This window comes from Elephas maximus, chromosome 11 (genome assembly GCF_024166365.1).
Source record: "Elephas maximus indicus isolate mEleMax1 chromosome 11, mEleMax1 primary haplotype, whole genome shotgun sequence".
NCBI lineage: Eukaryota > Metazoa > Chordata > Mammalia > Proboscidea > Elephantidae > Elephas > Elephas maximus.
Genome location: NC_064829.1, coordinates 6,733,866 through 6,759,536, shown reverse-complemented (window position 1 = coordinate 6,759,536; position 25,671 = coordinate 6,733,866).

Sequence of the window (25,671 nt, the reverse complement as noted above, 5' to 3'; positions counted from 1 at the left end):
TTAGGGTTAGGGTTTGAATGAAGTTAGGGTAGGTTTAGGGTTATGGTTAGGTTGAAATTTTGGTTAAGTGTGAGGGTTTGGTTTCGGGTTAGGGTTAGAGTTAGGGTTAGTGGTTAGGGTTAGGTTTAGGGTTAAGGTTAGGTTTAGGCTAAGCATTAGGGTTAGAGTTAGGGTTAGTGGTTAGTGTTTCAGTTAGGTTTAGGATAGGGTTATAATTAGGGTTAAGTTTAGGGTTACGGTAAGAGTTAGATTTAGGTTTACAGTTAAGGTGAGGGTTTTGCGTAACTGTTACAGTTAGGGTTAGGGCTAGGTTTAGGGTTAGAGTTGGGTTCGGGGTTAGTTTTAGGTTAAGTTTATGGTAGGCTTAAAGTTAGGGTTAAGGTTAGGTTAGGGTTAGGGTCAGGGTTAGGATTAAAATCAGGCTTCGGGCGAGGGTTAGTGTCAGAGTTATTACAAGGGTTAGGTTTAGGGTTACAGATGGGCCAAGGTTAAGGTTAGGGTTAGGTTTAGGGGTAGGATTAGGGCTAAAGTTAGGGTTAGCTTTAGGTTAGGGATAGGGTGAAGTAAAGTAGGGTGAGGGTTAGGGTTATGGCTAAGGTTTGGGTTCGTTTTCAGGTTAGTGTTAAGTTTATGTTTAGGGTTAGGGTTAAGTGTATGGGTTCTGTTTAGTTTTAGGGTTAGGGTTAGATTTTAGGTTAGGGTTAAGTTAAGTGTAACAGTTAGGATTACGATTTGTGTTAGGCATTGTGGTTGGGGTGAGTGTTAGGTTTATGGTTAGGGTTGGGTAGAGTTAGGATTATGGTTATGGTAAGGTGTTAGGGTTTAGAGGTGTAGTTTAGGGTTAGGGTTTGGGTGAAGGTTTCGGTTAGGCATTGTGGTTCTGGTCATGGTTAAGTTTGGTTCAGTGTTAGGGTTAGGTTTATGATTAGGTTTCGGGTTAGTGTTAGAGTTAGGGTGAGGGGTACTGTTAAGGTTTAGGTTAGGTTTTGGTGTTATGGGTTCGGGTTTGCGTTAGGGTTAGTGTTATCTTTATGGCTTAGGGGTTTCAGGTTAGTGTTGTGGTTAGGGCTAGGGTTAGCATTAGGGTTAGGGTTGTGGGCTACGGTTAGGGGTTAGAGTGAAGGTTACGGTTAGTTTTACAGTTAAGGTGAGGGTTTAGGGTAAGTGTTATGATTAGGGTTAGAGTTCGAGTTAGGGTTAGGTTTAGGGTTAGGGTTAGGTGTAGGGTAATATTTAGGTTTACGTCCAAGTTTAGGGTCAGAGTTAGTGCTGTATTTAGGGTCAGAGCTAGTGTTCTATTTAGGGTCAAGTTTAGAGTTAGGGTTAGGTTTAGGATTAGGATTATGTTTAGGGTTAGGGTTAGGTTCAGGGCTATCGTAAGGGTTAGGTTTAGGGTTTCAGATGGACTAGTGTTATGGTTAGAGTTAGGTTTAAGGTAAGGGTTTTGCTTAGGTTTAGGTTAGGGCTAAGGTTAGGGTTAGGGTTTGGATGATGTTTAGGCTAGGGTGAGGGTTATTTTTATGGTTAGGGCTGGAGTTTGGGTTTGTGCTCACGTTACTTTTAAGGTCAGGTTTAGGGTTTGGATTAGGGTTAGGGGTTATGCTTAGGGTTAGATTTACGAACAGGGTTAGTATTAGTGTGAAGTTCAGGTTAAGTGTGAGGGTTAGGATAAGGGTTAGGATTAGGGTTAGAATTATAATGTTAGACATTAGGTTTAGGGTGTTAGGTTTAGGTTTATGGTTAGGCTAGTCTTCAGTTTAAGGTTAATGTTAGGGTTAGGATTAGATTAGGGATACTCTTCGTGTTAGAGTTAGGGTTAGGGATAAGTTTAGGGATAGCATTAGGTTTAGGGTTGGGGACACGGTTAAGGGTTAGGGTGTGTGTTAGTGTTAGGTTTACCGTTAAGGAGAGGGTTTAGGCTAATTGTTATGGTTAGGGTTAGAGTTAGAGTTAGGGTTAAGGTTAGGGTGATGTTTCAGTTAATAGTGAGTGTTAGGGTTAAGGTTAGAGTTAGGGTTAAGGTTAGTGTCAGGGTTAGGTTTAGGGTTAGGGTTACGGTAGGGGTAAGGTTACTGTGAAGGCTAGGTTTACGGTAAAGGGTAGTGCTGGGTTAGGGATAGGGTTACGTTTAGAGTTATTGTTAGGTTTAAGTTTAGGGTTAGGGTAGAGTTAATGTTAGGGTTAATTTTAGGGTTAGGGTCAGGGTCAGGTTTAGTTCAGGGTTAGGGCTAGGATTAGGGATAGGGTTAGGATTGGGGGATGGGTTAGGGATTCGTGTGAGGGTTAGTGTCAGGTTTACAGTTAAGTTGATGTTTTAGGGTGTTACAGTTAGGGTTAGGGTTAGAATTAGGGTTAGGATTAGGTTTATGTTTAGGATTAGGGTTAGGGTTAGGGTCAGGGTTAGGTGGAGATTTAGTGTCATGTTTAGGTTGTTTTTTTAGTTTTAGGGTTAGGCTTAGTGTGAAGTTTATTTTAATTATGAGGTTTAGGGTTAGGGGTTAGGGTTAGGTTATGTTTAGTTTTAGGTTTGGGGTTAGTGTTAGCGTTAGGGTTAGTTTTAGTTTTGGTTAGGGTTTGAATGAATTGAAGGTAGGTTTAGCGTTATGGTTAGGGTGAAATTTTGGTTAAGGGTGAGGGTTTGTTTTAGGTTTAGGGTTAGGGTTAGAGTTCGGGTGAGTGTTTAGGTTTAGGTTTAAGGTTAAGTTTAGGTTTAGGCTAATGATTAGGTTTAGAGTTAGGGTTAGGGGTTATTGTTTCGGTAAGGTTTAGGGTAGGGTTCTGTTTAGGGTTAAGTATAGTGTTAGGGTAAGAGTTAGAGTTCCATTTACAGTTGAGTGTTTTGGGTGTAACTGTTAGGGTTAGGGCTAGGGTTACAGTTAGAGTTAGGGTTAGAGGTTAGGGTTAGGTGTAAGTTTATGGTAGCCTTAATGTTAGGTTAAGGTTAGGTTAGGGTTAGGGTCAGGGTTAGGATTAGGTTTAGGGTGAGGGTTAGGGTCAGAGATGTCGTAAGGGTTAGGTTTAGGGTTACAAGTGGGCCATGGTTAAGGTTAGGGTTAGGTTTAGGGTTACATTTGGACTAGCATTATGGTTAGAGTTATGTTCAAGGATAGGGTTTGGGTTAGGTTTAGGCTTAGGGTTAGGGTTTGGATGAAGTTTAGGATAGGGTGAGGGTTATTTTTATGGTTTGGGCTAAAGTTTGGTTTTGTGTTCAGCTTAGTGTTAAGGTTAGGTTTAGGGTTCGGTTTTGGGTTAGGGGTTATGTTTAGGGTTTGGGTTATGCTTTGGTTTAGGGTTAGTGTGAAGTTTAGGTTAAGGGTGAGGGTTAGGATAAAGGTTAGGATTAGGTTTATGGTAAGGTGTTAGTGGTTAGAGGTGTAGTTTAGGGTTAGGGTTTGGGTGAGGGTTCCGGTTAGGAATTGTGGTTCTGGTCATGGTTGGGTTTGGTTTAGGTTTATGATTAGGTTTCGGGTTAGTGTTAGAGTTAGGGTGAGAGTTAGGTTTAAGGTTTGGATTAGGCTTTGGTGTTAGGGGTTAGGGTTTGTGTTAGAGTTAGGGTTATTGTTAGGGCTCAGGGGTTTCAGGTTAGTTTTAGGGTTAAGGTTAGGGATTGCATTAGGGTTAGGTTTGGGGGATTACGGCTAGGGGTTAGGGTGAGGGTTACGGTTAGTTTTACAGTTAAAGTGTGGGTTTAGGATAAGTGTTATGATTAGGGTTAGAGTTGGAGTTATTTTTAGGTTTAGGTTTAGGTGTAGGGGAAGATTTAGGTTTAGGTCCAGGTTTAGGGTTAGAGTTAGTGTTCTCTTTAGGGTCAAGGGTGCAGTTAGGGTTAGGTTCGGATTAGGTCTAGGGCTAGGATTAGGTTTAGGGTTAATTTCAGGGCTATTGTAAGGGTTAGGTTTCGGGTTACAGATGGACTAGCGTTATGGTTAGAGGTAGGTTTAAGGTTAGGGTTTGGGTTAGGTTTAGGTTTAGGTTTAAGGTAGTGTTAGAGTTTGGATGAAGTTTAGGATAGGGTGAGGGTTATTTTTATCGTTAGGGCTAGAGTTTGGGTTTGTGTCCAGGTTAGCTTTAAGGCTAGGGTTCAGGTTAGGGTTAGGGGTTATGTTTAGGGTTAGGGTTAGTGTGAAGTTTAGGTTAAGGGTGAGGTTTAGGATAAGAGTTAGAATTAGGGTTAGGATTATAGTTAGTGTTAGAGGTTAGATTTAGGATGCTAACGTTAGGTTTATGGTTAGGGTTGGGTTAATGTTAGAGTTAGAGTTAGATTAGGTTTAATGTTCGTCTTTGGGTTAGGGATAGGGTTAGGGATCGCATTAGGTTTAGGGTTGGGGATACGGTTAGGGGTTAGGGTGAGGGTTGTGGTTAGGGTGTGGGTTAGGGTTAGGTTTACAGTTAAGGTGAGGGTTTAGGGTAAGTGTTATAGTTAGGGTTCGAGTTAGAGTTTGGGTTAGGTTTAGGGTGAAGTTTCAGTTAATAGTCAGGGTCAGGGTAAGGGTTAGGGTTAAGATTACAGTTAGGGTTAAGTTTAGTGTTAGGGTTAGGGTTAGGGTAGGGGTAAGGTTAGGGTTAAGGCTAGGTTTACGGTAAAGGGTAGGGCTAGGTTAGGGTTAGGTTTAGAGTTAGAGCGAGTACTAGGGTTTAGGGTAAGAGGTAGGGTCAGGTTTAGAGTTTTTGTTAGTTTTAGGGTGGAGTTAAGGTTAAGTTTAGCGTTAGGGTAAGTGTTAGGTTTAGGTCAGGGTTAAGGTTAGGATTAGGGATAGGGTTAGGGTTAGGGAAAGGGTTAGGTGTTCGGGGGAGGGTTAGTGTTAGGTTTACACTTAAGCTGATGTTTTACAGTGTTACGGTTAGGTCAGGGTTGTAGTTAGGGTTAGGATGAGGTTTAGGTTTAGGGCTCTATTTAGGGGATAGTTTTTTTTAGGGTTAGGTTTAGTTTTAGGGTTAAGGTTAGGCTTAGGTTTATCTTGAAATTTATGTTAAGGATGAGGGTTAGGGTTAGCGTTAGGGTTAGGTGTTTGGGTTAAGGTTAGGGTTAGGTTTAGGGTTTGGGTTAGGGTTAGGTGTTTCGGTTAATGTTAGGGTCAGGTTTAGGGTAAGGGTTAGGGTTCGGTTTAGGATCAGGCTTAGGGTTAGGGTTAGAATTAGGGTTAGTGGTTATGGTTAGGCTTAGGGTTAAGGTTAGGTTTAGGCTAAAGATCAGGATTTGATTTCGAGTTAGGTGTTAGTGTTTCGGTTAGGTTTAGGGTAGGGTTATATTTAGGGTTAGGTTAAGAGTTAGATTTATGGTTACAGTTAAGGTGAGGGTTTTGGGTAAGTGTTACATTTAGGGTTAGGGTTAGGTTTAGGGCTAGGGCTAGGGTTAGGTTTAGATTTCGGGTTACAGGTTAGGGTTAGGTTTAAGTTTACGGTAGGGTAAAGTTAGGGTTAAGGTTTGGTTAGGGTTAGGGTCAGGGTTAGGATTAGGATTAGGTTTAGGGTGAGGGTTAGGGTCAGAGTTATTGTAAGGGTTAGGTTTGGGGTTACAGGTGGGCCAAGGTTAAGGTTAGGGTCAGGGTTTAAGTTAGGGTGTGCTTTAGATTAGGGATAGGGTGAAGTTTAAGATAGGGTGAGGGTTAGGGTTATGGCTAAGGTTTGCTTGAGTTTTCAGATTAGTGTTAAGGTTATGTTTAGGGTTAGGAATAAGTTTATGGGTTCTGTTTACTTTTAGGGTTAGGGGTAGATTTTAGGTTAAGGTTAAGTTCAGTGTTACGGTTAGGGTTAGGTTTACGGTTTGTGTTAGGCATTGTGGTTGGTGTGAGGATTAGGTTTAGGATTAGGGTTGGGTAGGGTTAGGATTCTGGTTATGGTAAGGTGTTAGGGATTAGAGGAGTAGTTTTGGGTTAGGGCTTGGGTGAGGGTTCCGGTTAGGCATTGTGGTTCTGCTCATGGTTAGTTTTGGTTTAGGGTGAGGGTTAGTTTTATGATTAGGTTTAGGGTTAGTGTTCGAGTTAGGGTCAGGCTTTGGTGCTAGGGGTTAGGTTTTGGGTTAGGGTTAGGGTTATCGTTAGGGCTTAGGTTTTCAGGTGAGTGTTAGGGTTAGGGTTAGGGTTAGGGATAGCATTAGGGTTAGCTTTTGGGGGTACGGTTAGGGGTTAGGTGAGGGTTACAGTTAGTATTGCAGTTAAGGTTAGGTTTTAGGGCAAGTGGTATGATTAGGGTTAGAGTTAGAGTTAGGGTTAGGTGCAGGGTTAGGTGCAGGGTAAGTTTTAGGTTTAAGTCCTGGTTTAGGGTTAGAGTTAGTGTTCTATTTAGGGTCAAGTTTAGAGTTCGGGTTAGGTTTAGGATTAGGTCTATTGTTGGGCTTAGGATTAGGGTTCGGTTCAGAGCTATTGTAAGGCTTAGGTTTAGGGTTACAGATGGACTAGCTTTACGGTTAGAGTTAGGTTTAAGGTTAGGGTTTGGGCTAGGTTTACGTTTACGGTTATGGTTAAGGTTAGGATTTGGTTGAAGTTTAGCATAGGCTGAGGGTTACTTTTAGGGTTAGGGCTAGAGTTTGGGTTTGTGTTCAGGTTAGTGTTATGGTTAGATTTAGGGTCCAGTTTAGGGTTAGGGGTTAGGTTTAGTGTTAGGGTTAGTTTTAGGTTTAGGGTTAGTGTGAAGTTTAGGTTAAGGGTGAGAGTTAGGGTGAGGGTTAGGATTAGGGTTAGTGTTAGACGTTAGGTTTAGGGTGCTAGTTTTAGGTTTATGGTTAGGGTAGGTTTAAGTTTAGGGTTAATGTTAGGGTTAGTGTTAGATTAGGGTTACTGTTCGTGTTAGGGTTACAGTTAGGGTTAGGGATAGCATTAGGTTTAGGGTTAGGAATATAGTTAGGGGTTAGGGTGAGGTTTGGGGATATGGTGAGGGTTAGGTTTAGGTTTACAGTTAAGGTGAGGGTTTAGGGTAATTGTTATGGTTAGGGTTAGAGTTAGGGTCATGGTGAAGTTTCAGTTAATAGTGGGGTTCAGGGGTAATGTTAGGTTTAGGGTTAAGGTTAGTGTTAGGGTTAGGTTTAGGTTAGGGTTAAGGTAGCGGTCGGGTTAGGGTTAAGACTAGGCTTACGGTAAAGTGTAAGGCTAGGTTAGGGTTAGGTTTAGAGTTAGTGCTAGGGTTTAGGGTTAGGGTTAAGGTCAGGTTTAGAGTTATTGTTAGGTTTACGGTTAAGGTTAGGGTAGAGTTAAGGTTAAGTTTAAGGTTAGGGTAAGAGTAGGGTTTACGTCAGGTTTAGGGTTAGGATGAGGGATAGGGTTAGGGTTAGGGAAAGGGTTAGGGTTTCGTGTGAGGATTAGTGTTATGTTCACATTAAGCTGATATTTTTGGGTGTTACAGTAAGGTTTAGGGTTAGAGTTAGGTTAGGTTTAGAGTTAGGGCTAGAGTATGGTGATAGTGCTTTAGGCTTAGGTTTAGGGTGAAATTTAGGTTAAGGATGAGGGTTAGGGTTGGGGTAGGCGTTTGGATTAATGTTAGGGTCAGGTTTAGGGTTTTGGTTCAGAGTTCAGGTTAGATTCAGGGTTAGGGTTAGATTTAGGTTTAGGGTTAAGATTAGGTTTAGTGTTAGTTTAGCTTAGGGTTAGGGTTTGAATGAAGTTAGGGTAGGTTTAGGGTTATGGTTAGGTTGAAATTTTGGTTAAGTGTGAGGGTTTGGTTTCGGGTTAGGGTTAGAGTTAGGGTTAGTGGTTAGGGTTAGGTTTAGGGTTAAGGTTAGGTTTAGGCTAAGCATTAGGGTTAGAGTTAGGGTTAGTGGTTAGTGTTTCAGTTAGGTTTAGGATAGGGTTATAATTAGGGTTAAGTTTAGGGTTACGGTAAGAGTTAGATTTAGGTTTACAGTTAAGGTGAGGGTTTTGCGTAACTGTTACAGTTAGGGTTAGGGCTAGGTTTAGGGTTAGAGTTGGGTTCGGGGTTAGTTTTAGGTTAAGTTTATGGTAGGCTTAAAGTTAGGGTTAAGGTTAGGTTAGGGTTAGGGTCAGGGTTAGGATTAAAATCAGGCTTCGGGCGAGGGTTAGTGTCAGAGTTATTACAAGGGTTAGGTTTAGGGTTACAGATGGGCCAAGGTTAAGGTTAGGGTTAGGTTTAGGGGTAGGATTAGGGCTAAAGTTAGGGTTAGCTTTAGGTTAGGGATAGGGTGAAGTAAAGTAGGGTGAGGGTTAGGGTTATGGCTAAGGTTTGGGTTCGTTTTCAGGTTAGTGTTAAGTTTATGTTTAGGGTTAGGGTTAAGTGTATGGGTTCTGTTTAGTTTTAGGGTTAGGGTTAGATTTTAGGTTAGGGTTAAGTTAAGTGTAACAGTTAGGATTACGATTTGTGTTAGGCATTGTGGTTGGGGTGAGTGTTAGGTTTATGGTTAGGGTTGGGTAGAGTTAGGATTATGGTTATGGTAAGGTGTTAGGGTTTAGAGGTGTAGTTTAGGGTTAGGGTTTGGGTGAAGGTTTCGGTTAGGCATTGTGGTTCTGGTCATGGTTAAGTTTGGTTCAGTGTTAGGGTTAGGTTTATGATTAGGTTTCGGGTTAGTGTTAGAGTTAGGGTGAGGGGTACTGTTAAGGTTTAGGTTAGGTTTTGGTGTTATGGGTTCGGGTTTGCGTTAGGGTTAGTGTTATCTTTATGGCTTAGGGGTTTCAGGTTAGTGTTGTGGTTAGGGCTAGGGTTAGCATTAGGGTTAGGGTTGTGGGCTACGGTTAGGGGTTAGAGTGAAGGTTACGGTTAGTTTTACAGTTAAGGTGAGGGTTTAGGGTAAGTGTTATGATTAGGGTTAGAGTTCGAGTTAGGGTTAGGTTTAGGGTTAGGGTTAGGTGTAGGGTAATATTTAGGTTTACGTCCAAGTTTAGGGTCAGAGTTAGTGCTGTATTTAGGGTCAGAGCTAGTGTTCTATTTAGGGTCAAGTTTAGAGTTAGGGTTAGGTTTAGGATTAGGATTATGTTTAGGGTTAGGGTTAGGTTCAGGGCTATCGTAAGGGTTAGGTTTAGGGTTTCAGATGGACTAGTGTTATGGTTAGAGTTAGGTTTAAGGTAAGGGTTTTGCTTAGGTTTAGGTTAGGGCTAAGGTTAGGGTTAGGGTTTGGATGATGTTTAGGCTAGGGTGAGGGTTATTTTTATGGTTAGGGCTGGAGTTTGGGTTTGTGCTCACGTTACTTTTAAGGTCAGGTTTAGGGTTTGGATTAGGGTTAGGGGTTATGCTTAGGGTTAGATTTACGAACAGGGTTAGTATTAGTGTGAAGTTCAGGTTAAGTGTGAGGGTTAGGATAAGGGTTAGGATTAGGTTTAGAATTATAATGTTAGACATTAGGTTTAGGGTGTTAGGTTTAGGTTTATGGTTAGGCTAGTCTTCAGTTTAAGGTTAATGTTAGGGTTAGGATTAGATTAGGGATACTCTTCGTGTTAGAGTTAGGGTTAGGGATAAGTTTAGGGATAGCATTAGGTTTAGGGTTGGGGACACGGTTAAGGGTTAGGGTGTGTGTTAGTGTTAGGTTTACCGTTAAGGAGAGGGTTTAGGCTAATTGTTATGGTTAGGGTTAGAGTTAGAGTTAGGGTTAAGGTTAGGGTGAAGTTTCAGTTAATAGTGAGTGTTAGGGTTAAGGTTAGAGTTAGGGTTAAGGTTAGTGTCAGGGTTAGGTTTAGGGTTAGGGTTACGGTAGGGGTAAGGTTACTGTGAAGGCTAGGTTTACGGTAAAGGGTAGTGCTGGGTTAGGGATAGGGTTACGTTTAGAGTTATTGTTAGGTTTAAGTTTAGGGTTAGGGTAGAGTTAATGTTAGGGTTAATTTTAGGGTTAGGGTCAGGGTCAGGTTTAGTTCAGGGTTAGGGCTAGGATTAGGGATAGGGTTAGGATTGGGGGATGGGTTAGGGATTCGTGTGAGGGTTAGTGTCAGGTTTACAGTTAAGTTGATGTTTTAGGGTGTTACAGTTAGGGTTAGGGTTAGAATTAGGGTTAGGATTAGGTTTATGTTTAGGATTAGGGTTAGGGTTAGGGTCAGGGTTAGGTGGAGATTTAGTGTCATGTTTAGGTTGTTTTTTTAGTTTTAGGGTTAGGCTTAGTGTGAAGTTTATTTTAATTATGAGGTTTAGGGTTAGGGGTTAGGGTTAGGTTATGTTTAGTTTTAGGTTTGGGGTTAGTGTTAGCGTTAGGGTTAGTTTTAGTTTTGGTTAGGGTTTGAATGAATTGAAGGTAGGTTTAGCGTTATGGTTAGGGTGAAATTTTGGTTAAGGGTGAGGGTTTGTTTTAGGTTTAGGGTTAGGGTTAGAGTTCGGGTGAGTGTTTAGGTTTAGGTTTAAGGTTAAGTTTAGGTTTAGGCTAATGATTAGGTTTAGAGTTAGGGTTAGGGGTTATTGTTTCGGTAAGGTTTAGGGTAGGGTTCTGTTTAGGGTTAAGTATAGTGTTAGGGTAAGAGTTAGAGTTCCATTTACAGTTGAGTGTTTTGGGTGTAACTGTTAGGGTTAGGGCTAGGGTTACAGTTAGAGTTAGGGTTAGAGGTTAGGGTTAGGTGTAAGTTTATGGTAGCCTTAATGTTAGGTTAAGGTTAGGTTAGGGTTAGGGTCAGGGTTAGGATTAGGTTTAGGGTGAGGGTTAGGGTCAGAGATGTCGTAAGGGTTAGGTTTAGGGTTACAAGTGGGCCATGGTTAAGGTTAGGGTTAGGTTTAGGGTTACATTTGGACTAGCATTATGGTTAGAGTTATGTTCAAGGATAGGGTTTGGGTTAGGTTTAGGCTTAGGGTTAGGGTTTGGATGAAGTTTAGGATAGGGTGAGGGTTATTTTTATGGTTTGGGCTAAAGTTTGGTTTTGTGTTCAGCTTAGTGTTAAGGTTAGGTTTAGGGTTCGGTTTTGGGTTAGGGGTTATGTTTAGGGTTTGGGTTATGCTTTGGTTTAGGGTTAGTGTGAAGTTTAGGTTAAGGGTGAGGGTTAGGATAAAGGTTAGGATTAGGTTTATGGTAAGGTGTTAGTGGTTAGAGGTGTAGTTTAGGGTTAGGGTTTGGGTGAGGGTTCCGGTTAGGAATTGTGGTTCTGGTCATGGTTGGGTTTGGTTTAGGTTTATGATTAGGTTTCGGGTTAGTGTTAGAGTTAGGGTGAGAGTTAGGTTTAAGGTTTGGATTAGGCTTTGGTGTTAGGGGTTAGGGTTTGTGTTAGAGTTAGGGTTATTGTTAGGGCTCAGGGGTTTCAGGTTAGTTTTAGGGTTAAGGTTAGGGATTGCATTAGGGTTAGGTTTGGGGGATTACGGCTAGGGGTTAGGGTGAGGGTTACGGTTAGTTTTACAGTTAAAGTGTGGGTTTAGGATAAGTGTTATGATTAGGGTTAGAGTTGGAGTTATTTTTAGGTTTAGGTTTAGGTGTAGGGGAAGATTTAGGTTTAGGTCCAGGTTTAGAGTTAGAGTTAGTGTTCTCTTTAGGGTCAAGGGTGCAGTTAGGGTTAGGTTCGGATTAGGTCTAGGGCTAGGATTAGGTTTAGGGTTAATTTCAGGGCTATTGTAAGGGTTAGGTTTCGGGTTACAGATGGACTAGCGTTATGGTTAGAGGTAGGTTTAAGGTTAGGGTTTGGGTTAGGTTTAGGTTTAGGTTTAAGGTAGTGTTAGAGTTTGGATGAAGTTTAGGATAGGGTGAGGGTTATTTTTATCGTTAGGGCTAGAGTTTGGGTTTGTGTCCAGGTTAGCTTTAAGGCTAGGGTTCAGGTTAGGGTTAGGGGTTATGTTTAGGGTTAGGGTTAGTGTGAAGTTTAGGTTAAGGGTGAGGTTTAGGATAAGAGTTAGAATTAGGGTTAGGATTATAGTTAGTGTTAGAGGTTAGATTTAGGATGCTAACGTTAGGTTTATGGTTAGGGTTGGGTTAATGTTAGAGTTAGAGTTAGATTAGGTTTAATGTTCGTCTTTGGGTTAGGGATAGGGTTAGGGATCGCATTAGGTTTAGGGTTGGGGATACGGTTAGGGGTTAGGGTGAGGGTTGTGGTTAGGGTGTGGGTTAGGGTTAGGTTTACAGTTAAGGTGAGGGTTTAGGGTAAGTGTTATAGTTAGGGTTCGAGTTAGAGTTTGGGTTAGGTTTAGGGTGAAGTTTCAGTTAATAGTCAGGGTCAGGGTAAGGGTTAGGGTTAAGATTACAGTTAGGGTTAAGTTTAGTGTTAGGGTTAGGGTTAGGGTAGGGGTAAGGTTAGGGTTAAGGCTAGGTTTACGGTAAAGGGTAGGGCTAGGTTAGGGTTAGGTTTAGAGTTAGAGCGAGTACTAGGGTTTAGGGTAAGAGGTAGGGTCAGGTTTAGAGTTTTTGTTAGTTTTAGGGTGGAGTTAAGGTTCAGTTTAGCGTTAGGGTAAGTGTTAGGTTTAGGTCAGGGTTAAGGTTAGGATTAGGGATAGGGTTAGGGTTAGGGAAAGGGTTAGGTGTTCGTGGGAGGGTTAGTGTTAGGTTTACACTTAAGCTGATGTTTTACAGTGTTACGGTTAGGTCAGGGTTGTAGTTAGGGTTAGGATGAGGTTTAGGTTTAGGGCTCTATTTAGGGGATAGTTTTTTTTAGGGTTAGGTTTAGTTTTAGGGTTAAGGTTAGGCTTAGGTTTATCTTGAAATTTATGTTAAGGATGAGGGTTAGGGTTAGCGTTAGGGTTAGGTGTTTGGGTTAAGGTTAGGGTTAGGTTTAGGGTTTGGGTTAGGGTTAGGTGTTTCGGTTAATGTTAGGGTCAGGTTTAGGGTAAGGGTTAGGGTTCGGTTTAGGATCAGGCTTAGGGTTAGGGTTATAATTAGGGTTAGTGGTTATGGTTAGGCTTAGGGTTAAGGTTAGGTTTAGGCTAAAGATCAGGATTTGATTTCGAGTTAGGTGTTAGTGTTTCGGTTAGGTTTAGGGTAGGGTTATATTTAGGGTTAGGTTAAGAGTTAGATTTATGGTTACAGTTAAGGTGAGGGTTTTGGGTAAGTGTTACATTTAGGGTTAGGGTTAGGTTTAGGGCTAGGGCTAGGGTTAGGTTTAGATTTCGGGTTACAGGTTAGGGTTAGGTTTAAGTTTACGGTAGGGTAAAGTTAGGGTTAAGGTTTGGTTAGGGTTAGGGTCAGGGTTAGGATTAGGATTAGGTTTAGGGTGAGGGTTAGGGTCAGAGTTATTGTAAGGGTTAGGTTTGGGGTTACAGGTGGGCCAAGGTTAAGGTTAGGGTCAGGGTTAAAGTTAGGGTGTGCTTTAGATTAGGGATAGGGTGAAGTTTAAGATAGGGTGAGGGTTAGGGTTATGGCTAAGGTTTGCTTGAGTTTTCAGATTAGTGTTAAGGTTATGTTTAGGGTTAGGAATAAGTTTATGGGTTCTGTTTACTTTTAGGGTTAGGGGTAGATTTTAGGTTAAGGTTAAGTTCAGTGTTACGGTTAGGGTTAGGTTTACGGTTTGTGTTAGGCATTGCGGTTGGTGTGAGGATTAGGTTTAGGATTAGGGTTGGGTAGGGTTAGGATTCTGGTTATGGTAAGGTGTTAGGGATTAGAGGAGTAGTTTTGGGTTAGGGCTTGGGTGAGGGTTCCGGTTAGGCATTGTGGTTCTGCTCATGGTTAGTTTTGGTTTAGGGTGAGGGTTAGTTTTATGATTAGGTTTAGGGTTAGTGTTCGAGTTAGGGTCAGGCTTTGGTGCTAGGGGTTAGGTTTTGGGTTAGGGTTAGGGTTATCGTTAGGGCTTAGGTTTTCAGGTGAGTGTTAGGGTTAGGGTTAGGGTTAGGGATAGCATTAGGGTTAGCTTTTGGGGGTACGGTTAGGGGTTAGGTGAGGGTTACAGTTAGTATTGCAGTTAAGGTTAGGTTTTAGGGCAAGTGGTATGATTAGGGTTAGAGTTAGAGTTAGGGTTAGGTGCAGGGTTAGGTGCAGGGTAAGTTTTAGGTTTAAGTCCTGGTTTAGGGTTAGAGTTAGTGTTCTATTTAGGGTCAAGTTTAGAGTTCGGGTTAGGTTTAGGATTAGGTCTATTGTTGGGCTTAGGATTAGGGTTCGGTTCAGAGCTATTGTAAGGCTTAGGTTTAGGGTTACAGATGGACTAGCTTTACGGTTAGAGTTAGGTTTAAGGTTAGGGTTTGGGCTAGGTTTACGTTTACGGTTATGGTTAAGGTTAGGATTTGGTTGAAGTTTAGCATAGGCTGAGGGTTACTTTTAGGGTTAGGGCTAGAGTTTGGGTTTGTGTTCAGGTTAGTGTTATGGTTAGATTTAGGGTCCAGTTTAGGGTTAGGGGTTAGGTTTAGTGTTAGGGTTAGTTTTAGGTTTAGGGTTAGTGTGAAGTTTAGGTTAAGGGTGAGAGTTAGGGTGAGGGTTAGGATTAGGGTTAGTGTTAGACGTTAGGTTTAGGGTGCTAGTTTTAGGTTTATGGTTAGGGTAGGTTTAAGTTTAGGGTTAATGTTAGGGTTAGTGTTAGATTAGGGTTACTGTTCGTGTTAGGGTTACAGTTAGGGTTAGGGATAGCATTAGGTTTAGGGTTAGGAATATAGTTAGGGGTTAGGGTGAGGTTTGGGGATATGGTGAGGGTTAGGTTTAGGTTTACAGTTAAGGTGAGGGTTTAGGGTAATTGTTATGGTTAGGGTTAGAGTTAGGGTCATGGTGAAGTTTCAGTTAATAGTGGGGTTCAGGGTTAATGTTAGGTTTAGGGTTAAGGTTAGTGTTAGGGTTAGGTTTAGGTTAGGGTTAAGGTAGCGGTCGGGTTAGGGTTAAGACTAGGCTTACGGTAAAGTGTAAGGCTAGGTTAGGGTTAGGTTTAGAGTTAGTGCTAGGGTTTAGGGTTAGGGTTAAGGTCAGGTTTAGAGTTATTGTTAGGTTTACGGTTAAGGTTAGGGTAGAGTTAAGGTTAAGTTTAAGGTTAGGGTAAGAGTAGGGTTTACGTCAGGTTTAGGGTTAGGATGAGGGATAGGGTTAGGGTTAGGGAAAGGGTTAGGGTTTCGTGTGAGGATTAGTGTTATGTTCACATTAAGCTGATATTTTTGGGTGTTACAGTAAGGTTTAGGGTTAGAGTTAGGTTAGGTTTAGAGTTAGGGCTAGAGTATGGTGATAGTGCTTTAGGCTTAGGTTTAGGGTGAAATTTAGGTTAAGGATGAGGGTTAGGGTTGGGGTAGGCGTTTGGATTAATGTTAGGGTCAGGTTTAGGGTTTTGGTTCAGAGTTCAGGTTAGATTCAGGGTTAGGGTTAGATTTAGGTTTAGGGTTAAGATTAGGTTTAGTGTTAGTTTAGCTTAGGGTTAGGGTTTGAATGAAGTTAGGGTAGGTTTAGGGTTATGGTTAGGTTGAAATTTTGGTTAAGTGTGAGGGTTTGGTTTCGGGTTAGGGTTAGAGTTAGGGTTAGTGGTTAGGGTTAGGTTTAGGGTTAAGGTTAGGTTTAGGCTAAGCATTAGGGTTAGAGTTAGGGTTAGTGGTTAGTGTTTCAGTTAGGTTTAGGATAGGGTTATAATTAGGGTTAAGTTTAGGGTTACGGTAAGAGTTTGATTTAGGTTTACAGTTAAGGTGAGGGTTTTGCGTAACTGTTACAGTTAGGGTTAGGGCTAGGTTTAGGGTTAGAGTTGGGTTCGGGGTTAGTTTTAGGTTAAGTTTATGGTAGGCTTAAAGTTAGGGTTAAGGTTAGGTTAGGGTTAGGGTCAGGGTTAGGATTAAAATCAGGCTTCGGGCGAGGGTTAGTGTCAGAGTTATTACAAGGGTTAGGTTTAGGGTTACAGATGGGCCAAGGTTAAGGTTAGGGTTAGGTTTAGGGGTAGGATTAGGGCTAAAGTTAGGGTTAGCTTTAGGTTAGGGATAGGGTGAAGTAAAGTAGGGTGAGGGTTAGGGTTATGGCTAAGGTTTGGGTTCGTTTTCAGGTTAGTGTTAAGTTTATGTTTAGGGTTAGGGTTAAGTGTATGGGTTCTGTTTAGTTTTAGGGTTAGGGTTAGATTTTAGGTTAGGGTTAAGTTAAGTGTAACAGTTAGGATTACGATTTGTGTTAGGCATTGTGGTTGGGGTGAGTGTTAGGTTTATGGTTAGGGTTGGGTAGAGTTAGGATTATGGTTATGGTAAGGTGTTAGGGTTTAGAGGTGTAGTTTAGGGTTAGGGTTTGGGTGAAGGTTTCGGTTAGGCATTGTGGTTCTGGTCATGGTTAAGTTTGGTTCAGTGTTAGGGTTAGGTTTATGATTAGGTTTCGGGTTAGTGTTAGAGTTAGGGTGAGGGGTACTGTTAAGGTTTAGGTTAGGTTTTGGTGTTATGGGTTCGGGTTTGCGTTAGGGTTAGTGTTATCTTTATGGCTTAGGGGTTTCAGGTTAGTGTTGTGGTTAGGGCTAGGGTTAGCATTAGGGTTAGGGTTGTGGGCTACGGTTAGGGGTTAGAGTGAAGGTTACGGTTAGTTTTACAGTTAAGGTGAGGGTTTAGGGTAAGTGTTATGATTAGGGTTAGAGTTCGAGTTAGGGTTAGGTTTAGGGTTAGGGTTAGGTGTAGGGTAATATTTAGGTTTACGTCCAAGTTTAGGGTCAGAGTTAGTGTTGTATTTAGGGTCAGAGCTAGTGTTCTATTTAGGGTCAAGTTTAGAGTTAGGGTTAGGTTTAGGATTAGGATTATGTTTAGGGTTAGGGTTAGGTTCAGGGCTATCGTAAGGGTTAGGTTTAGGGTTTCAGATGGACTAGTGTTATGGTTAGAGTTAGGTTTAAGGTAAGGGTTTTGCTTAGGTTTAGGTTAGGGCTAAGGTTAGGGTTAGGGTTTGGATGATGTTTAGGCTAGGGTGAGGGTTATTTTTATGGTTAGGGCTGGAGTTTGGGTTTGTGCTCACGTTACTTTTAAGGTCAGGTTTAGGGTTTGGATTAGGGTTAGGGGTTATGTTTAGGGTTAGATTTACGAACAGGGTTAGTATTAGTGTGAAGTTCAGGTTAAGTGTGAGGGTTAGGATAAGGGTTAGGATTAGGGTTAGAATTATAATGTTAGACATTAGGTTTAGGGTGTTAGGTTTAGGTTTATGGTTAGGCTAGTCTTCAGTTTAAGGTTAATGTTAGGGTTAGGATTAGATTAGGGATACTCTTCGTGTTAGAGTTAGGGTTAGGGATAAGTTTAGGGATAGCATTAGGTTTAGGGTTGGGGACACGGTTAAGGGTTAGGGTGTGTGTTAGTGTTAGGTTTACCGTTAAGGAGAGGGTTTAGGCTAATTGTTATGGTTAGGGTTAGAGTTAGAGTTAGGGTTAGGGTTAGGGTGAAGTTTCAGTTAATAGTGAGTGTTAGGGTTAAGGTTAGAGTTAGGGTTAAGGTTAGTGTCAGGGTTAGGTTTAGGGTTAGGGTTACGGTAGGGGTAAGGTTACTGTGAAGGCTTGGTTTACGGTAAAGGGTAGTGCTGGGTTAGGGATAGGGTTACGTTTAGAGTTATTGTTAGGTTTAAGTTTAGGGTTAGGGTAGAGTTAATGTTAGGGTTAATTTTAGGGTTAGGGTCAGGGTCAGGTTTAGTTCAGGGTTAGGGCTAGGATTAGGGATAGGGTTAGGATTGGGGGATGGGTTAGGGATTCGTGTGAGGGTTAGTGTCAGGTTTACAGTTAAGTTGATGTTTTAGGGTGTTACAGTTAGGGTTAGGGTTAGAATTAGGGTTAGGATTAGGTTTATGTTTAGGATTAGGGTTAGGGTTAGGGTCAGGGTTAGGTGGAGATTTAGTGTCATGTTTAGGTTGTTTTTTTAGTTTTAGGGTTAGGCTTAGTGTGAAGTTTATTTTAATTATGAGGTTTAGGGTTAGGGGTTAGGGTTAGGTTATGTTTAGTTTTAGGTTTGGGGTTAGTGTTAGCGTTAGGGTTAGTTTTAGTTTTGGTTAGGGTTTGAATGAATTGAAGGTAGGTTTAGCGTTATGGTTAGGGTGAAATTTTGGATAAGGGTGAGGGTTTGTTTTAGGTTTAGGGTTAGGGTTAGAGTTCGGGTGAGTGTTTAGGTTTAGGTTTAAGGTTAAGTTTAGGTTTAGGCTAATGATTAGGTTTAGAGTTAGGGTTAGGGGTTATTGTTTCGGTAAGGTTTAGGGTAGGGTTCTGTTTAGGGTTAAGTATAGTGTTAGGGTAAGAGTTAGAGTTCCATTTACAGTTGAGTGTTTTGGGTGTTACTGTTAGGGTTAGGGCTAGGGTTACAGTTAGAGTTAGGGTTAGAGGTTAGGGTTAGGTGTAAGTTTATGGTAGCCTTAATGTTAGGTTAAGGTTAGGTTAGGGTTAGGGTCAGGGTTAGGATTAGGTTTAGGGTGAGGGTTAGGGTCAGAGATGTCGTAAGGGTTAGGTTTAGGGTTACAAGTGGGCCATGGTTAAGGTTAGGGTTAGGTTTAGGGTTACATTTGGACTAGCATTATGGTTAGAGTTATGTTCAAGGATAGGGTTTGGGTTAGGTTTAGGCTTAGGGTTAGGGTTTGGATGAAGTTTAGGATAGGGTGAGGGTTATTTTTATGGTTTGGGCTAAAGTTTGGTTTTGTGTTCAGCTTAGTGTTAAGGTTAGGTTTAGGGTTCGGTTTTGGGTTAGGGGTTATGTTTAGGGTTTGGGTTATGCTTTGGTTTAGGGTTAGTGTGAAGTTTAGGTTAAGGGTGAGGGTTAGGATAAAGGTTAGGATTAGGTTTATGGTAAGGTGTTAGTGGTTAGAGGTGTAGTTTAGGGTTAGGGTTTGGGTGAGGGTTCCGGTTAGGAATTGTGGTTCTGGTCATGGTTGGGTTTGGTTTAGGTTTATGATTAGGTTTCGGGTTAGTGTTAGAGTTAGGGTGAGAGTTAGGTTTAAGGTTTGGATTAGGCTTTGGTGTTAGGGGTTAGGGTTTGTGTTAGAGTTAGGGTTATTGTTAGGGCTCAGGGGTTTCAGGTTAGTTTTAGGGTTAAGGTTAGGGATTGCATTAGGGTTAGGTTTGGGGGATACGGCTAGGGGTTAGGGTGAGGGTTACGGTTAGTTTTACAGTTAAAGTGTGGGTTTAGGATAAGTGTTATGATTAGGGTTAGAGTTGGAGTTATTTTTAGGTTTAGGGTTAGGTAGAGGGGAAGATTTAGGTTTAGGTCCAGGTTTAGGGTTAGAGTTAGTGTTCTCTTTAGGGTCAAGGGTGCAGTTAGGGTTAGGTTCGGATTAGGTCTAGGGCTAGGATTAGGTTTAGGGTTAATTTCAGGGCTATTGTAAGGGTTAGGTTTCGGGTTACAGATGGACTAGCGTTATGGTTAGAGGTAGGTTTAAGGTTAGGGTTTGGGTTAGGTTTAGGTTTAGGTTTAAGGTAGTGTTAGAGTTTGGATGAAGTTTAGGATAGGGTGAGGGTTATTTTTATCGTTAGGGCTAGAGTTTGGGTTTGTGTCCAGGTTAGCTTTAAGGCTAGGGTTCAGGTTAGGGTTAGGGGTTATGTTTTGGTTTAGGGTTAGTGTGAAGTTTAGGTTAAGGGTGAGGTTTAGGATAAGAGTTAGAATTAGGGTTAGGATTATAGTTAGTGTTAGAGGTTAGATTTAGGATGCTAACGTTAGGTTTATGGTTAGGGTTGGGTTAATGTTAGAGTTAGAGTTAGATTAGGTTTAATGTTCGTCTTTGGGTTAGGGATAGGGTTAGGGATCGCATTAGGTTTAGGGTTGGCGATACGGTTAGGGGTTAGGGTGAGGGTTGTGGTTAGGGTGTGGGTTAGGGTTAGGTTTACAGTTAAGGTGAGGGTTTAGGGTAAGTGTTATAGTTAGGGTTCGAGTTAGAGTTTGGGTTAGGTTTAGGGTGAAGTTTCAGTTAATAGTCAGGGTCAGGGTAAGGGTTAGGGTTAAGATTACAGTTAGGGTTAAGTTTAGTGTTAGGGTTAGGGTTAGGGTAGGGGTAAGGTTAGGGTTAAGGCTAGGTTTACGGTAAAGGGTAGGGCTAGGTTAGGGTTAGGTTTAGAGTTAGAGCGAGTACTAGGGTTTAGGGTAAGAGGTAGGGTCAGGTTTAGAGTTTTTGTTAGTTTTAGGGTGGAGTTAAGGTTAAGTTTAGCGTTAGGGTAAGTGTTAGGTTTAGGTCAGGGTTAAGGTTAGGATTAGGGATAGGGTTAGGGTTAGGGAAAGGGTTAGGTGTTCGTGGGAGGGTTAGTGTTAGGTTTACACTTAAGCTGATGTTTTACAGTGTTACGGTTAGGTCAGGGTTGTAGTTAGGGTTAGGATGAGGTTTAGGTTTAGGGCTCTATTTAGGGTATAGTGTTTTTTAGGGTTAGGTTTAGTTTTAGGGTTAAGGTTAGGCTTAGGTTTATCTTGAAATTTATGTTAAGGATGAGGGTTAGGGTTAGCGTTAGGGTTAGGTGTTTGGGTTAAGGTTAGGGTTAGGTTTAGGGTTTGGGTTAGGGTTAGGTGTGTCGGTTAATGTTAGGGTCAGGTTTAGGGTAAGGGTTAGGGTTCGGTTTAGGATCAGGCTTAGGGTTAGGGTTAGAATTAGGGTTAGTGGTTATGGTTAGGCTTAGGGTTAAGGTTAGGTTTAGGCTAAAGATCAGGATTTGATTTCGAGTTAGGTGTTAGTGTTTCGGTTAGGTTTAGGGTAGGGTTATATTTAGGGTTAGGTTAAGAGTTAGATTTATGGTTACAGTTAAGGTGAGGGTTTTGGGTAAGTGTTACATTTAGGGTTAGGTTTAGGGCTAGGGCTAGGGTTAGGTTTAGATTTCGGGTTACAGGTTAGGGTTAGGTTTAAGTTTACGGTAGGGTAAAGTTAGGGTTAAGGTTTGGTTAGGGTTAGGGTCAGGGTTAGGATTAGGATTAGGTTTAGGGTGAGGGTTAGGGTCAGAGTTATTGTAAGGGTTAGGTTTGGGGTTACAGGTGGGCCAAGGTTAAGGTTAGGGTCAGGGTTTAAGTTAGGGTGTGCTTTAGATTAGGGATAGGGTGAAGTTTAAGATAGGGTGAGGGTTAGGGTTATGGCTAAGGTTTGCTTGAGTTTTCAGATTAGTGTTAAGGTTATGTTTAGGGTTAGGAATAAGTTTATGGGTTCTGTTTACTTTTAGGGTTAGGGGTAGATTTTAGGTTAAGGTTAAGTTCAGTGTTACGGTTAGGGTTAGGTTTACGGTTTGTGTTAGGCATTGTGGTTGGTGTGAGGATTAGGTTTAGGATTAGGGTTGGGTAGGGTTAGGATTCTGGTTATGGTAAGGTGTTAGGGATTAGAGGAGTAGTTTTGGGTTAGGGCTTGGGTGAGGGTTCCGGTTAGGCATTGTGGTTCTGCTCATGGTTAGTTTTGGTTTAGGGTGAGGGTTAGTTTTATGATTAGGTTTAGGGTTAGTGTTCGAGTTAGGGTCAGGCTTTGGTGCTAGGGGTTAGGTTTTGGGTTAGGGTTAGGGTTATCGTTAGGGCTTAGGTTTTCAGGTGAGTGTTAGGGTTAGGGTTAGGGTTAGGGATAGCATTAGGGTTAGCTTTTGGGGGTACGGTTAGGGGTTAGGTGAGGGTTACAGTTAGTATTGCAGTTAAGGTTAGGTTTTAGGGCAAGTGGTATGATTAGGGTTAGAGTTAGAGTTAGGGTTAGGTGCAGGGTTAGGTGCAGGGTAAGTTTTAGGTTTAAGTCCTGGTTTAGGGTTAGAGTTAGTGTTCTATTTAGGGTCAAGTTTAGAGTTCGGGTTAGGTTTAGGATTAGGTCTATTGTTGGGCTTAGGATTAGGGTTCGGTTCAGAGCTATTGTAAGGCTTAGGTTTAGGGTTACAGATGGACTAGCTTTACGGTTAGAGTTAGGTTTAAGGTTAGGGTTTGGGCTAGGTTTACGTTTACGGTTATGGTTAAGGTTAGGATTTGGTTGAAGTTTAGCATAGGCTGAGGGTTACTTTTAGGGTTAGGGCTAGAGTTTGGGTTTGTGTTCAGGTTAGTGTTATGGTTAGATTTAGGGTCCAGTTTAGGGTTAGGGGTTATGTTTAGTGTTAGGGTTAGTTTTAGGTTTAGGGTTAGTGTGAAGTTTAGGTTAAGGGTGAGAGTTAGGGTGAGGGTTAGGATTAGGGTTAGTGTTAGACGTTAGGTTTAGGGTGCTAGTTTTAGGTTTATGGTTAGGGTAGGTTTAAGTTTAGGGTTAATGTTAGGGTTAGTGTTAGATTAGGGTTACTGTTCGTGTTAGGGTTACAGTTAGGGTTAGGGATAGCATTAGGTTTAGGGTTAGGAATATAGTTAGGGGTTAGGGTGAGGTTTGGGGATATGGTGAGGGTTAGGTTTAGGTTTACAGTTAAGGTGAGGGTTTAGGGTAATTGTTATGGTTAGGGTTAGAGTTAGGGTCATGGTGAAGTTTCAGTTAATAGTGGGGTTCAGGGTTAATGTTAGGTTTAGGGTTAAGGTTAGTGTTAGGGTTAGGTTTAGGTTAGGGTTAAGGTAGCGGTCGGGTTAGGGTTAAGACTAGGCTTACGGTAAAGTGTAAGGCTAGGTTAGGGTTAGGTTTAGAGTTAGTGCTAGGGTTTAGGGTTAGGGTTAAGGTCAGGTTTAGAGTTATTGTTAGGTTTACGGTTAAGGTTAGGGTAAAGTTAAGGTTAAGTTTAAGGTTAGGGTAAGAGTAGGGTTTACGTCAGGTTTAGGGTTATGATGAGGGATAGGGTTAGGGTTAGGGAAAGGGTTAGGGTTTCGTGTGAGGATTAGTGTTATGTTCACATTAAGCTGATATTTTTGGGTGTTACAGTAAGGTTTAGGGTTAGAGTTAGGTTAGGTTTAGAGTTAGGGCTAGAGTATGGTGATAGTGCTTTAGGCTTAGGTTTAGGGTGAAATTTAGGTTAAGGATGAGGGTTAGGGTTGGGGTAGGCGTTTGGATTAATGTTAGGGTCAGGTTTAGGGTTTTGGTTTAGAGTTCAGGTTAGATTCAGGGTTAGGGTTAGATTTAGGTTTAGGGTTAAGATTAGGTTTAGTGTTAGTTTAGCTTAGGGTTAGGGTTTGAATGAAGTTAGGGTAGGTTTAGGGTTATGGTTAGGTTGAAATTTTGGTTAAGTGTGAGGGTTTGGTTTCGGGTTAGGGTTAGAGTTAGGGTTAGTGGTTAAGGTTAGGTTTAGGGTTAAGGTTAGGTTTAGGCTAAGCATTAGGGTTAGAGTTAGGGTTAGTGGTTAGTGTTTCAGTTAGGTTTAGGATAGGGTTATAATTAGGGTTAAGTTTAGGGTTACGGTAAGAGTTAGATTTAGGTTTACAGTTAAGGTGAGGGTTTTGCGTAACTGTTACAGTTAGGGTTAGGGCTAGGTTTAGGGTTAGAGTTGGGTTCGGGGTTAGTTTTAGGTTAAGTTTATGGTAGGCTTAAAGTTAGGGTTAAGGTTAGGTTAGGGTTAGGGTCAGGGTTAGGATTAAAATCAGGCTTCGGGCGAGGGTTAGTGTCAGAGTTATTACAAGGGTTAGGTTTAGGGTTACAGATGGGCCAAGGTTAAGGTTAGGGTTAGGTTTAGGGGTAGGATTAGGGCTAAAGTTAGGGTTAGCTTTAGGTTAGGGATAGGGTGAAGTAAAGTAGGGTGAGGGTTAGGGTTATGGCTAAGGTTTGGGTTCGTTTTCAGGTTAGTGTTAAGTTTATGTTTAGGGTTAGGGTTAAGTGTATGGGTTCTGTTTAGTTTTAGGGTTAGGGTTAGATTTTAGGTTAGGGTTAAGTTAAGTGTAACAGTTAGGATTACGATTTGTGTTAGGCATTGTGGTTGGGGTGAGTGTTAGGTTTATGGTTAGGGTTGGGTAGAGTTAGGATTATGGTTATGGTAAGGTGTTAGGGTTTAGAGGTGTAGTTTAGGGTTAGGGTTTGGGTGAAGGTTTCGGTTAGGCATTGTGGTTCTGGTCATGGTTAAGTTTGGTTCAGTGTTAGGGTTAGGTTTATGATTAGGTTTCGGGTTAGTGTTAGAGTTAGGGTGAGGGGTACTGTTAAGGTTTAGGTTAGGTTTTGGTGTTATGGGTTCGGGTTTGCGTTAGGGTTAGTGTTATCTTTATGGCTTAGGGGTTTCAGGTTAGTGTTGTGGTTAGGGCTAGGGTTAGCATTAGGGTTAGGGTTGTGAGCTACGGTTAGGGGTTAGAGTGAAGGTTACGGTTAGTTTTACAGTTAAGGTGAGGGTTTAGGGTAAGTGTTATGATTAGGGTTAGAGTTCGAGTTAGGGTTAGGTTTAGGGTTAGGGTTAGGTGTAGGGTAATATTTAGGTTTACGTCCAAGTTTAGGGTCAGAGTTAGTGTTGTATTTAGGGTCAGAGCTAGTGTTCTATTTAGGGTCAAGTTTAGAGTTAGACTTAGGTTTAGGATTAGGATTATGTTTAGGGTTAGGGTTAGGTTCAGGGCTATCGTAAGGGTTAGGTTTAGGGTTTCAGATGGACTAGTGTTATGGTTAGAGTTAGGTTTAAGGTAAGGGTTTTGCTTAGGTTTAGGTTAGGGCTAAGGTTAGGGTTAGGGTTTGGATGATGTTTAGGCTAGGGTGAGGGTTATTTTTATGGTTAGGGCTGGAGTTTGGGTTTGTGCTCACGTTACTTTTAAGGTCAGGTTTAGGGTTTGGATTAGGGTTAGGGGTTATGTTTAGGGTTAGATTTACGAACAGGGTTAGTATTAGTGTGAAGTTCAGGTTAAGTGTGAGGGTTAGGATAAGGGTTAGGATTAGGGTTAGAATTATAATGTTAGACATTAGGTTTAGGGTGTTAGGTTTAGGTTTATGGTTAGGCTAGTCTTCAGTTTAAGGTTAATGTTAGGGTTAGGATTAGATTAGGGATACTCTTCGTGTTAGAGTTAGGGTTAGGGATAAGTTTAGGGATAGCATTAGGTTTAGGGTTGGGGACACGGTTAAGGGTTAGGGTGTGTGTTAGTGTTAGGTTTACCGTTAAGGAGAGGGTTTAGGCTAATTGTTATGGTTAGGGTTAGAGTTAGAGTTAGGGTTAGGGTTAGGGTGAAGTTTCAGTTAATAGTGAGTGTTAGGGTTAAGGTTAGAGTTAGGGTTAAGGTTAGTGTCAGGGTTAGGTTTAGGGTTAGGGTTACGGTAGGGGTAAGGTTACTGTGAAGGCTAGGTTTACGGTAAAGGGTAGTGCTGGGTTAGGGATAGGGTTACGTTTAGAGTTATTGTTAGGTTTAAGTTTAGGGTTAGGGTAGAGTTAATGTTAGGGTTAATTTTAGGGTTAGGGTAAGGGTCAGGTTTAGTTCATGGTTAGGGCTAGGATTAGGGATAGGGTTAGGATTGGGGGATGGGTTAGGGATTCGTGTGAGGGTTAGTGTCAGGTTTACAGTTAAGTTGATGTTTTAGGGTGTTACAGTTAGGGTTAAGGTTAGAATTAGGGTTAGGATTAGGTTTATGTTTAGGATTAGGGTTAGGGTTAGGGTCAGGGTTAGGTGGAGATTTAGTGTCATGTTTAGGTTGTTTTTTTAGTTTTAGGGTTAGGCTTAGTGTGAAGTTTATTTTAATTATGAGGTTTAGGGTTAGGGGTTAGGGTTAGGTTATGTTTAGTTTTAGGTTTGGGGTTAGTGTTAGCGTTAGGGTTAGTTTTAGTTTTGGTTAGGGTTTGAATGAATTTAAGGTAGGTTTAGCGTTATGGTTAGGGTGAAATTTTGGTTAAGGGTGAGGGTTTGTTTTAGGTTTAGGGTTAGGGTTAGAGTTCGGGTGAGTGTTTAGGTTTAGGTTTAAGGTTAGGTTCAGGTTTAGGCTAATGATTAGGTTTAGTGTTAGGGTTAGGGGTTATTGTTTCGGTAAGGTTTAGGGTAGGGTTCTGTTTAGGGTTAAGTATAGTGTTAGGGTAAGAGTTAGAGTTCCATTTACAGTTGAGTGTTTTGGGTGTTACTGTTAGGGTTAGGGCTAGGGTTACAGTTAGAGTTAGGGTTAGAGGTTAGGGTTAGGTGTAAGTTTATGGTAGCCTTAATGTTAGGTTAAGGTTAGGTTAGGGTTAGGGT